Source organism: Manacus vitellinus, unplaced genomic scaffold, assembly GCF_001715985.3.
Source record: "Manacus vitellinus isolate BGI_N305 unplaced genomic scaffold, ASM171598v3 scaffold_39_pilon, whole genome shotgun sequence".
NCBI lineage: Eukaryota > Metazoa > Chordata > Aves > Passeriformes > Pipridae > Manacus > Manacus vitellinus.
In genome coordinates, this window is record NW_021940534.1 from 4,883,047 (window position 1) to 4,900,933 (window position 17,887).

A 17,887-nucleotide genomic window follows, 5' to 3' on the forward strand; every position below is an offset into this window, starting at 1 on the left:
TTTAAAAGTGACCATCCCTTAAAACCTGGGACTCATATTCCATCAGGTCTTTGAGAAAAATGTGACCACAGGCAAAAATTAGTGACTCTGTTCTCCATCTCCACACTGAGAACAACGTTTTGTGGCATCTCTGTTTCTCTGTTTAGTAATCAGCTCTTTATGTTGATGGTCTTACCCTGTGGTTTGTAGGCTGCCTGCCACATTAGGGCTCCAGTTTCGGTTGGGACTGCTGAGATGTTAGTGTAATGTAAATAATTAAAAATGCTATTTCAAAATAAAATACGAGGATAGCACAAAAGGACTACATAAAGGGAGAGCCAGAGAGTTAAAATACTTATAGAATGTGCTGATTTGGAAGGGACCCATCAGGATCATAGAGTGCAACTCCTGACCCTGTGCAGGACGCCCCAAGAGTCACACCATGTGCCTGAGAGCATTGTCCAAATGTTTCTTGAACTCAGACAGGCTTGGTACTGTGACCACTTCCCTGGGGAGCCTGTTCCAGTGCCCAGCCACTCTTCGGGTGAAGAGCCTTTTCCTGATACATGCATGGGAGTGTAATAGTTTATCCCATTTAATTCAGTATTTTAAAAAAAAAACAAACCAGCCTGCTTAAAGTCACTAAGTTGTCATTACTTCCAAAATCTTTTGGTTTTGTCAACCTTAATGAGAAAAAAAGACCAGGGAAGGAATACCAGGCCTCAGTAATTCTGAAGGCAGCAATAGTAACATTAGCTGGTCTGAATTTTGAGGGACAGCTCTCTTACTTGTTCCTGCAGAACCAATAGTTTTCTGTTGCACTTCTGCCAGTTAATCCTATAGAGGTTTTGGGGCATGCTGGGTGTTCTTCCATGGTTGTAATATTAGCTAAGTCTGCTGTTAGCTCTAATCCCATCGTAAATGTTCACAAAAACTTTCATATTTCTGGGTGCCTGAAGTGGGTAAGACATATTCCATTTTGCTCTGATCTCACTGGCTTACCGTGGCTAAAACAGGGGAAAAAATTTAGTTAGTACTGGCAGGAGAATTTTGAAAAGAATCCCTGTTCATACATATGCAGGTGCTTGTAGTTAGACTCCCATGACATCTTTGGATATCTGCTGAACCACCATATCACTTGGGAACGAGGAAATACCATCTAGTCCATCTGCATCTCAAAAAAAAGTCTTTAATTAGCATCATATGATGTTTGGGGATGTCTTACCATTATCAAGGTTGAAGCAGATCCTAGCTTCTTCCAAGTAAGGGGTGTCACTCTTAGACCGGAGTCTTCTGATGGGTCTCCGGTCTATGTCATCCTCAGAGGTTGCTGTCACCAGAGTGGGCACAGTGAGAAGAGTTGCCCGACGAGCTGGTAAGAAAGTACAAATGAAGAGGAGAATGTCAGGGGAAGGGAGAAATGAAAAGGGGGAAGAAGAGGGAGAAAAAGAAAAAAAAAAAGGAAAAGAAAAGAGAAGGAAAATCACTCAATGGAACAGAGGATCTGTAGCAGGTAGTAGAATAGGCAGTTCGCTGTGAGGTCCTTGACTCACATACTACAGAATTTAAGGGCTGCACTGAATAATACCAAGAAAAGATTGCTGTCTTCTGTGCCCCAAAGGCACAGGTTATAGCTCTGTTGCTGCCACAGATTGCATGTTCAAAGTTCCTACTTTTACAGCTTAAATCACTCTTTTCTCAACTTCTCAACAGCTGCAATCTCTCTTTTCCTGAATGCTGTTTTTGAGGCTGTGATGCCTAAGTAGTGGAAGTATCTAAGTGGTTGCTAATTTGCAGAAATTGGTGGAAGCTGTGCTTGGAACACAACATGATGCCTACAGCAACTATTCTAAAACTCAGTTTCTTCTTGTCTTGACTTGGGCACTCAAAATAAAGAGCTACTTTTTGCTCTTGATCACTTTATGTCTTATTTTCTTAGTTGTGAAACAGGGAGAATCATTCTTTTCTTTCATTAGGAATTTCAAGAAGATATAAATCCATTAATATTGTAAAGTATTGATATACTTCAGTGGAGCACCAATGAAAAACTCATAAGGAAATTAAGATTTCTGTCTTCTGAACATGGTTTAAATAGCTTGGTGCCATGCATTGAAGGAGGAGAAAGCAAAATATTTAATACTGGCTCATTAAGTGAGCACTGCCCACTCCATGTACTGATGAAGCAAATGGTAGGATAGTAAAAAATTACTGTCATCATGCAGTTAGAAGCCATACTACAATACATATGTATTAGGAGACTGAATTAATGTTGCAGAGGCCACCTTCATTTTGGCATTGCCCAAATATTTAGCACTGGACCTTACAGCCTTGATAATGTCCCCTTAATGTAGGGTTTTTTATGTGAATGTAATTGTGAGTGGCTATTGAATGCTTTGGGCGCTGAGCCTATAAATTACAAATCACAAGCAGAAGAGCCTCTATAAATATATCCACCTCAACTGCCTCTGTGAGTAGATAAAGACTATCACAAGTGCTAGATGGGATCTGGCTGATCACTGAAAGCATGAGCACCATGCACAAGTACTTTCTCAGTGCGTTTCTTTCCCCTCCACCTCATATATAACTGGAAAGAGAATTTCAGCTGGAATGAACGTCTGTACCCTTAGTGTAGGACTGTTTACATAAACTTTCATGGGGGACCCTATATGAGCCTAGGAGCCTAAACCCTGCATGCTTTTTGCTGCTTGGATATTATTTGGCATAACAGTCTTTATCTCGGGGCTTTTGTAAAGCACCACATTTCAAATAACTAAAAATGAACTGTATTTTCCCACTGGGATTGGAGAGCATGACTGATAGTGACTAAGTGCATATTCTGCAACCTACTAACTGTGATTCTTTCTTTTAAAAGTTTTTTAGAATTTCAAATAAAACCTGTCAATCAGAAGCCTTCAGATGCCTGAAAGCTGACTTAGGTGTTAGGTATGATAGCATATAATTACTATGAGTTAACAGAAGCTGTCACACTCTATTTTTCAATTTGCAGCATTATGTAGTTTACTAAACAAGTAAATCTGTGCTGCTGAAGGCAGTGGTTATTTCTGGTCTAACTTACTTGTTTTCTATTTTGAAATAGGTTTCTTTCAAGTTTTTGCTCACTTCTAACCTAGCATTTGCATTTGAAGTAAACACAAAGGGCAAGAGTTGAAATTGATTTAATGGGGTCAACTATTTAGATTAAGCTAAAGCAAACACTGCAACTAGGCTGTAAACCGTTACTGCCTTATGATAGGGAAGTACAGTAATGAAGATAAAAGAGAATGGAAAATTTCTGTTACGGAAAATTTTGTGTCATCAGATTTACACTTCAGGAAGATTTATCTGTATACGAAGTCAGCATTGTAAAAATCATCTCATAAAGCAATGATGTAAATGATTTGTCTTTTAAAACTGGTGTAATCTAGCTGTAGTTAAAGTCAGTGAAAGGGCTCCCATGCATTTCAGGGCTAGCACAGGATCACAGCACAGGAATCTATTTGAAAAAAAAATCCCAGCACCAAATTGCATACACTTTTATAGTAAACAGAGAATTACAGTAGGCTTTTCTATATAATTGTTTATAAATCATTTTTCCCTTTTGGGTCAAAATATTGGGATCTGGCTTGTATTCATTTTCACTGGAGGTAGGTGGATGCTAGAAAATGCTTCTTGGAGTAATCATTATGTATTACTTTGACAACCGTGATTATCTCCCCTTTGTGTATATTACCAAAAGGAGTTTTCAAGAATGACTGGATATTCTAGGTAAATATTGAAAAAATTTCAGACTAAGCTAATAAGTATTAAAAAAGATTTGCAATAAAAGGTAAGATCAATTCATACAGAGCCACAGAACTGGAAAGTACAGCTGATCACATTCTGATATCGATAAAGTAACACTGAATGTTTATGCCTGCCATGAATATACACACTCTTTCCTAACCATAATCCATAGCAGTCCTTAGTTTGAGAATGACTTGCCATACAGTTTTTAGTAAAGCTGTTGATGTTTGCCCAATGAGACCATAGGGTTCATCACAGCTAATCCACCAGTATCTCTTGCTCCAGCTGTTCTCCTTAAACCAGATTAGTCTGTGGGACACATTTTTAGGAGATAATTTTTTGGGAAAATTAAAAAGTGTCCTCTTGAAAGTCTTGGAGCAATGGAGTGACATTACAATACACAATAATGGGCCCACTTATGCTGCAAAAGAATTTGAGACCAGTGTCCAAAACCTCATTTAAAGCAGCCACTGTAACAGCACACGGAAGGCAAATCAGCCATTCTGTTAAATTCTTCATTCTCTTTGCATCATTCCTCATAGGGTTATGCCACAACTGACACATTGTGGCAGTGTCCTGTCTGGTATTTGTTAGAAAGTGAAAAAGTTGCTTTTCGAGGGAAAAATACCTTAAAAACATAAATGCTGTAATGTACATTGTATGACACCTTAGAACTGCTGTATATGATCTCCCATTTGTTGTCTCAAAATATTGTATGTTACTGAAGTAGAACACAAGTATGTGTTTGGGAGAAGGGAATGTAAAATATGTAAATTTTTATATTGCGTGTTCAGAGGCATTTTGAAGATATAATTTCAATATATTTGGTTAAATCTGCAGCTGGTCCAAATTTTGAACACTGTTCGAAATGACTGAAAACATGGGGGGTTGTTTGCAAAGAATTTTTGATGGCTTCCATTTTTTCAATTAAAATACTTTCCCATAGATTTTAATAAAAATATTAGTACTAATTTTTGTTTGCCAAGAACTACCTTTATGTTTTGAAGAGTTATAATATTGGCTTTTCTTTTTAAGAGTTATTTATTCATTTTTTTAAGAGTTTTATTTAGAAAAATGATGGACATTTTTAATTGAAAAATTTTAGAGGTGAAATGGCATCTTCCTAAAAATTAATTGGAGAAAACAAGAAACATTAATCTAATTTTTCCATCTACTTTTATCAATCAGATTTTTTTAAATGTTTTTAAAATATCTCATTGGTGACACAGGTACACTTGTCATTTTTTAATCAGTAGGGTCAATGGAAACCCTTATTTGCATAGTAGATTTTGACCTCGAAAGGGCAAAAACTTTTGAAACTTGATGATTTTAATCTCAGTACAAGCAAAGTGCTAAAATGTTACTTCTTGGAGATGTCTAGACCTAGATACATTGGAAAGGGTATGTTTCTGATGCATATAATCATAAGCAACTTGAAATGACATTGAAATAGCCATAAGGGGATGCTTTTTTACATCAGAAATCTTTAAGGCTTTCCTGAGGAAATTTTCATTTCTCAGGACCAATTTTGAACGACTTCGTAGAATACCTATGAAAATATTTTAATTGCAGTGCTGCTGTTGCTGATTGAATAGGATTCTTCTTTCTTGCTACTTTTTTCATCAGAGAAACATATGAGCTTCTTACTCAGTTCTTCTCCTTCACGCTTCTCTGAAGAGGGCTCACCATGGTGTAACATGTAGATAATGCATGCAGAAATGTATTTTTGGCTAAAAGGAAGCTTTAAAAACTTGATTTCAGGTACATTTGGATGCATCTAGCACATGATATCCCATGTGAGCTAAAAAATACATAAAATATTAGATTGTGAATATTCTTCCTTAAAGACAGACCAGGAAATGGGTCCAATTGGGTGTTTACCAGGAAAAAAATGTTTTGGTCTGATTTAACTTTATCAGTTGCATTTAAAACAAGACAAAAGGACAACATTTGAAGGATTAGATTTGGAAAATTGGGTATGACTGGCAGGGGAGCCAGAGACAGAACATGTGGAGAGACCATAAATTGTCATTTATGAAGAATGATTTATAGGCTTGCATCTCCCAGATAAACACAGGAGCACATGCATATGGATTTCTCCATGGCTCTAAAGCAAAGCTGTTGAAATATTTTTTGATGGGCACCAGTAATCTGAAAGAAAGTACTTAGATACATCATATCAAGAACAGGCCTGAAGGTTGCAAACAATGGTACCCATGCAAAAGGATATCCACATTTTGTCACGTGCTCATTCCACTGGTTTGTGATATTTGGGTAGGAATGTGCACAATATGCCTAACCACCACACTGGCATTTTTTGTGCATTTTAAACAAAACATGCTTGTTCCTCTACCATTGTGTCCAAAGGCATAGGCTGTTTGGAAATTCTCAGTAAGGAAGATATGCCAGAATAGGTGGTGGAAAAGGGACTTAAAAAAGTTGAAAAAGGATGAGGAAAAGGTTGATGTTGATCAGTTACTTGATGGGATTTAAAGGGGGAGAAATTTTATCAGGAATGCACATTTGCTGTTACTAATTCTTCTGATACTGAAGCTATTAGTCTAAGAAGTAGTGACATCACATAAATAAAAAAAGACCTGGAAAATATCATAACCTTGAAAATATGTTAATGTATAGGATGGATTAATCATAAAATTTTGGTGGATGGAGGAACATGTGCAGTGGAATCATTCTGGATTAGGATCTGGGGATACTGCAGCAATATATTTTTATAAAACACTGTACTTAATGTAATATGCAAAAGCAAAAGGAAAGTAGCACTGAAGAGTCAGCAGTGATTAAAGTCAAACATCTAGAATAAATCAGCACTGTCTGAATTAAAATAAATTAGCAACAAGGCAGCACAGTGAAATAAATATATTGTGGACACAGAGAATGACCGTAAAATGTGGAATTAAAACTATACCTGGGAGTATTTTATTAAACCTGCAAAACTGATCAAGAAAAATGATTTCCTGAAATCTTCTGAGCAATCATCCCCCATGTGTCTATACAATCTTGTGCATCTATTACCCTTGGCCATATGTACTGTATTTTTTTATACTTTACATTTTTTATTCACTCCTTACATTCATCAAATAAATTGCAGAAATGTTGCAACCAGTAGAAGCATACCTCGTGTAAGTGGATCTTTAACCTACTTATAGATACGAAAGATTGTTCAAGATAAGCCTTCAAGAGAGTTTTGTTCAATTTTTTAAATATGCACAGTGTATCTTGCCAAATGGCCTGGCAAGCAACTTCATGCTATGTAGGAGCATCTTGAAAATATTTAATGCAGTTAATTTTAAGCTGGTGTGCCCTGCTAGTGCAGGAAAAGTGGATGCACAGCTCTCTAGGAAATTAGAAACAATTTTTTCCTTGAGTCAGAAGTCGCGTGACAGCTGAACCCAAACTCTAGGCAGGGACCAGAGAGTCCCACTGTGGTGCAGAGGTGGACTCCTGCAACCCAGAATGGCATCCTGACAACACAATGTCCAGCCCATCCCATCAGGTTCTTGTGTGGGTTTGCTGCAGGCACCAAGAGAGAGGATGAGTCTTAGGACCCCTTCCATCGGACTCATGGTTGCAGAAAAGTGCTACTCACTGTCTGCGATGGCCAACTCTCCCTTTATGGTAGTACCTAAAGTCTTCACTTGTAATGTACTGGGCAGAAGTCATTCTGCTCTCTTATAGTTCATCCAGGGGCTCAATCCCCTTATATAGAGTGGGAGGGAGAGGTTCCTCTTTTCTTAATCCTCAAAAACCTAGGTGAGAGCTAGGTACCAACAGCTAGAATGCTGCATGCAATCCCGTCACACAGTTTAGTTGGCTATGCTCAAAGCAGGCTCTCTGGCATGGTATAGCTGTGTGAGTGACTTGAGAAGCCCTGACCAGCTTTGAAGGTTTTTGAGAAAGCAGCAAGAATCCTCAGCAGCTGCTTCCTCCCTGCTTTTGGAGATGCGCCTACACTGAGGCCATTGCCCATTTGCTAAGCAAGTGTGCCTATGGCTGGCTACGTTCCTCACTGATCCGCATCCAGACTGCTTACTGACTTTCCGTCTCCCTTAGTCTCCTACCTGCCTCATCACTGTGGACTTGTCTGATGGTCTGAACTCCTGGCTGAACCTGGTGACTGTCACCAAACCTGCCCAACTCATGCCCTGCGGTGCTTTACCTGTCATAGGTGACGGCTGCTGCCTCTGCCCATTTTGCTGGCTTTGGGCTTACTTTCCCTTATGGACCAGCTCACTTCTGCTGCTCCTCAGTGCCTGCCTGCTCAGCTCTTTCAAATATGAGGTCTTTCTTTGCATGCCCCAAAGCATAACTTTCAAGTAGAACTTCAAGATCAAAGCTGATGTTTCCTCAAAGTACGCTGCAGCCAAGTGATCTGCACATTTACAGCTTTGGATTACAGCTTGACCTGTTTGGAGAAAGTTACTCCCTTTTCCGAATTAGGTCCTATCTTGCCAGTCAACATGTGATTCTTCAATGCAAACAAATGCCATCAGCACAGGCATCATTCACTCAAGTTTGCTATCTAGGTTTTCATAATCCGTAGAGAGGCAAGATTTATATTAACCCAAGGAAGATGTCTAAAGTGAACCCTGCTCTTAAAATGATTGTTTCTCTCCACTGGTACATGCCAAGCTAGTCAGAACTCTTAGGTGGAAATGTCTTCACCGAGGATGCCTACAGGATAAGTGAGGTGAAAATCCTATTCCAGGCCCCATTATATACTTTCAGCCCCTGCAGCTGAAAGCTGTGATAGATTTGTATTTATAATACATCTGCAGCCAAGAGTAACCAGTATCTTCCACACGCTTCAAAGGGAGAAGGCTTTTTTGAAAATTAAAGTCTGGCTTCATGCTTAGATTTCAGATTCAGGCTTTCCTAGGGCAAGGGGCTGGATCCAGGGGATCACAGTCCTTTCTTTCCTGTTTCTGATTTGCAGATGCGTCACCAGGCATTACGCACTTGGCAGGGACACCCCACCAGCTCCTATATTCCAACATACGGCTACAGAAGAGACAGTTAGGGAGGGCTGCAGAGCTTAGGATATTTCTGGCTTGTATTTAAAGCCTAGAGCCAGCTGGCTTCATTTACCAAGTTTTCTAAATCTAGCTAATCCTACTGTCAGATTCAGCTTTTGTGACTTTTCCATCCCTCCTGCTTCACTTTCCTTGGAGGAAACAGGGAACAGCTGTTGGAAGAGCAGATACAGCCTGAACGGCCAAACATTCTCTGTTCTGTGCTCAGCCCATCGAAGTGAGGTGATGGCTGCTGCTTCTGAGGGAAGGATGGAAGAGGTGGCAGCTGATAAGGTAACACCTCTTTCCTCCTACCCTACAACACCAAAGGCAGTTCTGCAGCTTTCTGCAGGAGTAGGGACAAGGTGTGAGCGTTAGTGCAGGCAGCAAGGGATAGAGAACGGGTTGGTTAGTTGCTGGAGGACAAAGCCCTGTTTTAGTCTGTTTGCTGAGGTCAGAGTATCCTGCATTCAATTACACAAGACCTAAGGTCAGGTGGGATTTGATATCATTGGCTGTCAATGCCATCATAGCTCTTTGAGTTCCTTCTCAACATTTTGCAGTCCTATTCCTTCTTTTCTCTTCCATCCACAAGGAGTGGGTTCAGATACGAATGAATGCTTTACAGCTGCTATTGGTTACATCGTCATATCATTAATGTGAAAACACTGGAGTTTTTTTCTTGATCTGAAAAATTAAAAGGCAGAAATCTTCAAATCTCACAGAAAGAGTTAAGTAGGTCATGAACCACCATTCTACAGTTTGTAAACAGAGCACTTTGGAATGCAATAACTAATAATATAAGTAAAGTAATAATAGTACATACGAATATGTTCTGATGTTGTTTTTAATTAAATGGCAGAATACTGTAGTCTTCTTGCACTCAATTCTGTCATAATGCAGTTTGAATGCATATACACATGGTGTTTGATAGTGTGATTTGCTAATGGCATCATATTATTATATTAACATCAAATAGTTACTTGTGATCCCATTAGGCAGATCTGATGACAACGCTTTCTTACAGACCTTTTATTCAGTTCCATACTAGCTACTTGAGCTATGCTATTTATGGTGGATGAGTGTCTCACATTCAGTGTATTTTTTTTGTTGGGGGGCGGGGAGTGTCAGAAAGTTAAAGCTAATGCAGTTAGCCTGTTTCTCAGAATGTGGATAAAGAAAGAAATATGTTATTTTTGCCCGTGTTCAGAGAAATTGTGCAATTATCTCATAGAGAAATGCCTGGATTTTGGAAGACAGCCTTAAAATTTCACGTAAGGTACAAGGACGACAGGAGTTACCACAGCTGTAGAGTCAGCATCAATGCACACGATAGGATTGAGTTCCTTGTTCTGTACAGGGGGTAAAATAATTGAGAGGAAGGGGATATTACCATCAAGAAGTTTGGGGCTAAGGATAGCAATAAAGGTATTTGCTGCAGGAAACCTTGATGATGGAATTCTTCTGGAGACTTATTGTTTGGCCTCCTGAAACTTCTCTCTGCACAGGCCACATGTCATCTCTCACATCCTATTGCTAGTGTGGTTGTTCATCCGTTCTTCCCCTCAAACACCTCTCCTGCCAGAGGGCTGCTGTCTTGCAGCATTTGAGAATGTAGATCAGAAACATTGTCACTTCTGTGCTCAGAGTGATTTCCCTTCTGGCATCTAGGTTGCTGGAAAGCAACTGACCTCAAGCACAGAGAGATGAAGAGAGGAGACATTACTAGAGTTTACGGAAGAGGTCTCACAAGCATGTGTGGTAACAGATGTGAAGGACAGGAGCTGAGGAAAATGCAGTAAAAGCAGGAAAGAGAAGGGTGAAAAATGGAAGGGGGCAGAGCATAAGTGCAGCATGGCTTTTCTATCAATGTACTGTTTCCAGTTGTGGAGATAATTAGGATTTGGGACACTGGTGCACGGTGGAAGTGTGTCATTGGTGACTTTCATAAAATATGCAGGAGCAGGGGGACAAAAAAAATCTCCAAGTTTTGGTGCTGGTTCTTGTTTGTTTTGGCCAAGGCATAGAAGTCCACGTGATAGATCTACAGATCAGCTCCCTGCTGATGACTTTTGCATCAAGGAATACAGTTCTACATAATGGATTTTTTCCCCTCATTTTGCATTTAATAAAAGGAAAATAATTGCATTAAAATGAAGAGTCAACCAGATGCTAATGTTACATTATAGTCATGCACCTAACTGATCAGTACAAGCATTTCTGTATGTGCCAGCAATATAATTTCTTCAAGTATGGGTAAGATAATGTTTTTTTCCCTTGCCTGCTTGGAAATATAGTCAATGAAGGTTGCCTGCACAATCCTTACTAGTCACCTTGTGCACATGACTATAATAGACTTTCATTGCATGAATACATATTCCTTCTTCCACAGTTGTCTCTGTACATTGCAGTGCACAGAGACACTTTTGATAATTTGCTATAGCTTGTAAAGCAGTAAGTTGTAGATTCCTGAATTTTAGGTTCTGTGGAATAGAAGTGGTTTGTTCCCATAGAAATATCATAGAATGGTTAGGGTTGGAAGGGACAACAGGAGGTCATTGAAGATTTCAATATTACTTCTGTAGCAATGTCCAGGTGTCTGTTGCATTTTAGATGGAGAAAAAGCCATCAAAATCAGCCATTTCCCTCAGCCAATTTTTTCTCCTGATTTGAAGTGCTTAGTATTTGTTTCTGTTGTTCAGTGCAGGAGGCTGTGCTGTGACAAAAAAGGTTTTCTGCAACTCATACAGATTAAAACATGTCACAACAACTGGGGGAGCAGCTAGGCAATGCAGTACGTGTTAGGCAGCAGCATCTCAGCTGAGCCAAAGGTTAAAGGTGGTACTGACCCTCATGTATCCTGGGTTGGTGGTATCCCCCTGAATGGATTAGGTCTTGCCCTGGGAGAATGGCCTCCAGAGGGAAGGCTAAACTTTGTTGGCCAGACTTTGAATTTCATTAGCAACTGATGAAATTAATGGTGAAAGAAAGATGGATCCCATTTTCAGAGAACACGCAGTATGTAAAACCAAAAATAGTTGTTAGAACTACTTGGGTCCAATAGGCTTCTTCAATTTAATATGGTGCTTAAAGTTTAAGGAACAAAAAACCCCTTCTCTCTGAAATTGCAAGTTTTCTCCAAAAATAGCACTGGTGAGAAAAATGTGAGCTGACTTTACCAAAAATATCATCTATGTCGTGAACAAGTCTCAGCTACATTAAAGCAACAAAGCTTGGTTACTCTTCCCCTCTCTCACCCTGCTGCTGCTCTGTGGGGGCCAGCATTTTGCAGGGGACAGGTGCAGACCAGTGAGAACCTGCTGTTTGCACTGTGTGGGGGACTGCCTCTGGGCTTTCCCAAACCAGTTTTTCCTGCAGCACTGAAAAACAACACCTTATGATCCTGACAGCTCTGATAAGCAAGGAGGAAGGGGAAGGACACCAGAGGCTTATGCAGCAAGCTGTGTGCCATTGCTCTCCCCTCTGCCTTGTCCATTTGGATGCTGCAACACCAGAGCCTGGGTCTTCTCAGTTCTTTTTGCTTCATCTGTACGCCCAACAGCTCTCATAGCTTTTCCTTATCCTCTCATAAGGCAGATCAACCCTACCATTACTCTTCTTGTAATCCCTTTAAAACCCCAACTGTTTTGAAGGCCTTTCCCTGTGCCCTCTCAACACTTAAGTAGGTCAGTGACTGTCCCTTATCTGGCCCTATACATTTTAACTGTACAGTTAAAATAGCCATTTTCTGAATCAGTGCCAGAGTTTCTTACCTTGGGCTCCTTGACTGTAAAACAGTCTGTGAGCAGACTCGACATCCAAAAAGTAGTCCATTTTGAAGGAACTTTATGTGCAATACTCCAGCATGGATGATCAGTCAGATTCCTAGGAAAGATTACAGAGATGTCAGACAGAAAAAAGCTGGTGAGTTTCTTTGTGGAAAGAATTGTATAGGCAGTCATTTGGCATATTAGGGTCAAAGTACTTTCAAGTCACTATTCATAGAATTTCATAAGCATCCTTTTCTGTTTTAGGATGTTTGATTCAAATCCTTCTCTAAAGACAAAAACAGAAGTCCTGCTGCAGTATTAGCAAGATTCCTAGCTTTCTAGTACAATCACCTGTATTCTAGCCACAGTCTCTATTTCTTAAGATGTATACTTGGATTCATCTGCCTGTTACATTTACTCTTAAAAAGAAGATCAGAAAAGGGACAGGGACCTCTTTCAGCCAGATTCACACCCAACATCTCTGAGTAGTCACTGCTATAACAGACTACATTAAAGATAGCATTTGTGCCACTTATGCCAAAACACTGTACTAGAAAGAAAGACACAATATTCTGGATATTTCACTACACCTAAATGACCAGAAGCCAACCTTGCCTTTCCTCTCTCCTCTTGCTGACCAGAAGCAGCAACAGAACATTCCACCCTCAGTTCTAAAAGTTGTGTTAGGAGCAGTCATTAAGAAATAGTAGGCTACTTGTAGCACTGTTTCATAGCTAAGGTTTATATTTTTTGCATTCTTCTGAACATCAGATCTGTCTAGATCCTAGATTACAGCTCTCTGAGATGTACACAATCCTAGATTACAGCTGTCCAAGATGTACACTCTAACTTTGCCAGGCAGAGTTCCTGGAACGATGCACATTATTGTGACTCTTCTCCAGCTTTATTGCTACCTTCTGCATTTTATTATACTCTGAAAAACTCACAGAAAAAACAGGATTTGCAGAAAACAGACAATCCCGTTCTCTCACCCACATCTCAGTTCACCATGGCATATAATCATAAGCACACAAACAACTCTGAACAATGTCTATTTTAAGAAAGACAGACAAAAATACCTCTAGTCCTTTTCCACGCAAACTTAGCAGAAAGGTTTGGAGCAGGGAGTCTGACTCTTGATTCAAACAATTCCTTTAATTACGCTGGAAAAATTAGGGAACCAGGTTTCCAAAGCTTTCCCTCTTTCCTTTGATTCAGTTTTCATAGATCAACATGCAGTCCTTTCTAAAATTCGGAAGTCTGTCCTGATGAGAAAACTTTTAAATTCCCGAGCAATTCACTTTACTGTAGCACTCCCAAACCAGAAATGATACTTACTGCAGAGTATCAAGAGCTGCCTGGCAGTGGTGTAAGCTCCAGTAGTTTCAAGGAGGGTTTCTTTGATCTTACTAAATGTCCCCAGTGTAAGCAAACAATTTTGATTGTTTGATTGGAACTCTGATGAATAATGCATAACGTCAACTGGACTTCCTTTATCAGATAAAAATGGCCAGGAGATGTTGTTACTTAGCAACAGGAGGTGACACTACGTTCATCTCCCCCACTCCCCCTCACCCTTCATACTGAAAAATTAAGCCCCTGGTTTTGATTTGATAAAAACTTTCCCACAGAAAAAAAAATCTACATCAAGTTTCCTTAAGAATTTGTTTTTCACTCTGATCTTCCTTGTTGCATCTGATATTCTGAGATATTTTTAATGTTTCATAATGATTAACTGTAACATTGCGTTTTGTCTAATAATTTGCTTTCAGTAAGTAAAATACCTACTTTCTTCACCATTTACCACAAGGGTAAGGAGATTGTTTTGCTATAAATATAATGTAAATAACATCTTGAGAATAGATTCATTTCTTATCTGCTACTGCTTGTTGGACAAGGCAGACAGAAAAAGCAACATACAAAATGTTCCAGCAATGCTATGAAATATATAGAATATCGAGAAACCTTTCCTATTACAGAATTCATACTTTAAGTAATTCATTCATTCTTGAAGGAGTCCTAACATTCGATATAAGCGTTCTCAAGGAATCATTGCATTTCTGCTTAAAATACAGCCTTTTAAAAAATACACAATGTAGTTTTTTTCAGGAAAGGCACATTGATAAAAAGCCAAAGCACTGTGAAAGGTTTTAAAAATAAATAAATAAAATCATATGCAGAAGATAAGTACTTACCAGTGTTACTGACCTCTTTCCATCCCACTGTCATGGAATAAGACTAAGCAAATGCAACCCAGTCTGTGAGCCAGAATGAACAGCTTCTAATTTTCACTTCAACCTCGAAATCAAGAGTACTGAATAGAGAAAGGTGACGGATCTGCTTATATTATGATGAAATGAAAGCTCTTAGCACAGATCTGAGTAGAACTGCTTTTTTTTATACCACATTAGCCTGCTAATTTGAGGAAAGTGAAAGGCTTTGTTTTACTGTCTTTTATCTGTTCTCTTTGCTACCCCCACAATTTAATTTGCATTTAAAATTATTCTTATGTCTCCACTGCACTCCAAGGTATGGAGCATTTTCTAATCACGATGAATGTTCAGTGTGGTTTTTGTGCTATGGCACTTTTATTCTGAGCCAGAAACATGGTGAGTAATTATAATTGCCAGCTATTTTCTAAAATGAAATACAGAGTGGTTGTCTGATGCAGTTTCTGATTTTTCCTTCATTTAGCAGTACATCGCAACAAACTACTCAGTCAAAGCATCAGTAAAAAAAATAAATCAAATAGCACAATGTCATGGCATGATAGCTTAAACATGCATATCCATAGACCGTGAAAGCAGAATATGTTTCTACCAAGATCTTTTCAATTATAATTTGCCTTTCCTGAATTTAAAAGTGAGCTTGGATGGCTAATAAACTGAAATTAGTACAGCTATCTCTTGGTGGCTTCCAGTGCATCTAGTTAAGCATTACTGGAGCTGCACATTGTTTGGAATGAACTGAATTGAATGGCTAACAAGGGCCATGCTATTAAGTTATATGGACATCCCTCACAAGAGGATCAGGACCCTGCTTTTTCCAGAAGTTCTTAGAGTAGTCCCCCAAAGCCTGATTTTGGAAGTGAATCAGAAACTAAAGAAGGCAGTGATAAAGTGATCCTTTGATAAATTTAAAATCAGAAGTTCTGGCAAAACAAGTATCAGGAAGCAATCAGACTTAGTCTTCCCATTTTTGCAAATATTCTGCTCAAAAAATCAGATATAAATGCCCTCTGAAATCCACTGCCACCAAATGTTACTGGTGTTCAGAACCATGGGTTCTGAAAGATAAGATTTTCTGTTCAATATCAGAAAACTCTGTATCAAATATCATAGGATTTTTTTTTCTTTTAAGAAGAAACCCAAGAAGATAAATTAACCATCTGAGTACAGTTTTCTTGGAGAAGATTAGAAAGTAAGAATCCCTGTGAGCACATTACTTCATGACTTCCCACTCTGAAGAGTTTTTATATTCTTCTTCAAAGCACCCAGGCAGTATCAAAGATAAGGGTGAGCCATATGAACTCCAGGTACAGTCTGGTATGGCTGTTCCTGCACTGGCATTTCAGTAAGTATGGTTGGATTGAGTAGGTGTCTCACTGTGCCACCTTAGTGGTGGATCTGGTTTATGCAAACTGTGTTCCTGTTTTCAGAGATATGACAAACATTTTCATTCCTAAACACAACTTAAAGGAAAATCAGACAGCAAGAACGCTGCAAACTCCTTTCTTTGCATTTTGGAGCGTTGTTAGCACCTTGCTCTTTGCATTTTTTAGAGCTTGTGTTTGCCATGGTGACTACTGAACAATAGGTCCCTCCAAGCTGGCTTCTGATAATTATTGGATCCATTATCTTATGGACCAGGGGCCAGTTGCTTGTTTAACCCAGCTGATTTTTTTCAGCAGAAAACCAGAAAAAAAGAAGAAAGGCTGGCAACACAGAGATGCAGAAGGAAAAATAGAAGACAGGAACCTCACTTGCTCCAAGGATTGTACCTGCTTGTTAACGTGCAATATGGAATACTTTTTGTTTTTCCCAAGGACACTGAATCTCCCGCTCAGGAGGAGACTGAAAAAAATACAAGCTTGCATGCTGGACAACATTTTATAGCACCTGTCCATTAGCCTTTGATGTATCCTTCTGATTCCCTTTGCTATCACCCTTTCAATCTGCGTTGTCATCTTGCACCATGACTGGCAAATGTAGTCATTGAAATCACCAGCAACCTCTCTACTGACCATTGCAAGATCATCCATCTTGATACCTTCATCCATCTCAGGGATTTACAGTTCACTTTAAATTACATTGCAGCAGTTCTGACAGCTGCTAAGAGCTCTCTCTGACAAGGGAGTACTTAGCAACAAGAAAGGTAACAGTGCCTATATATTTATATGCTTCTGTGGCATTCATCACCATGAGGGGAAATCCTTGCCTGCCTGATTGGAAAGTCTTCAGGATGGTAGTGTGGGCTCAGATTTGACCCACAGTCCAGAAAACTTGACCCACAGAAAGGGAAATCGATTACCTCCAGTTCAGTTGAAAAGCCTACACATCTAGAAAAATGTGCAGGTGAAACAGATCTATTTTGAGTTAAGTATGATCCCCAGATCTGGCTTCACATATGCTTGAGGCTCACTGTGCTCCTGTGCTAATGCACAGTGCATTGCAATGTGTGCTCTGACTTGGTTTCCAAAGAACGGCAGAGCACCTCAGGGGGCAGAAAGGGAAGGGTGGCAGTAGCCAGAACCAGAAACTGTACTGTCTAGCTCTCTGAATGCTTTCCTGTGTTCTGTCAAGGCCTGAAGCCAAACTTGCAAAACCTCTGCTATTGACTGGACCTCTTATCAGCACAAATCCCTCTTTGGGATAATGGTGCAGTGGTTTTATAACATGGACAGATATCTATATAGGACTAGACAGAGATTGAACTCTCTATGAGCTAGACTGGAATACCAACCAACCTCTGCTAAAGGAATACTTGGAAAAAACCTGTTACACTGTGGAAAAATATGAAGCCAAAATTCCTCATCATGAGCTTTAGTAACCTACTGCATCACATTTGACTTTTTCCCAAATTAAAAAAAGAAAACCAACTGAAAAAAAAAATCTCAAGAGGAAAGTAATTGAACACTTGGCATTTAGAAGGAGTGAGTAGCCTTCTGGTTCTCTAACAGTCAGATACATGTAGGCATAGGGCTGGGGTTTTTTCCTACCCTGAACTCTATTGAGAACATAACTGTTACTGTAATGACTCAGAGCCTTGGAAAAAAAGTCTGCTGCTGACAAACACTAATATTAACCTGAAAGAAAGTGGGAGAGA

The 17,887-nt window shown here is 39.4% G+C and overlaps 1 long non-coding RNA gene across 1 annotated transcript; it reads right to left on the reverse strand.

Moving 5' to 3' along the window:
• Window positions 1-1,229: 1,229 nt before the first annotated feature.
• On the reverse strand, window positions 1,230-14,991 carry LOC108640616. Its single transcript, XR_001921320.1, has 3 exons — window positions 14,758-14,991; window positions 12,566-12,677; window positions 1,230-1,351 (listed from the first exon to the last, which is right to left on the reverse strand). It is a non-coding gene; the product is annotated as an uncharacterized LOC108640616 (long non-coding RNA).
• Between the last annotated feature and the right edge of the window lie 2,896 nt (window positions 14,992-17,887).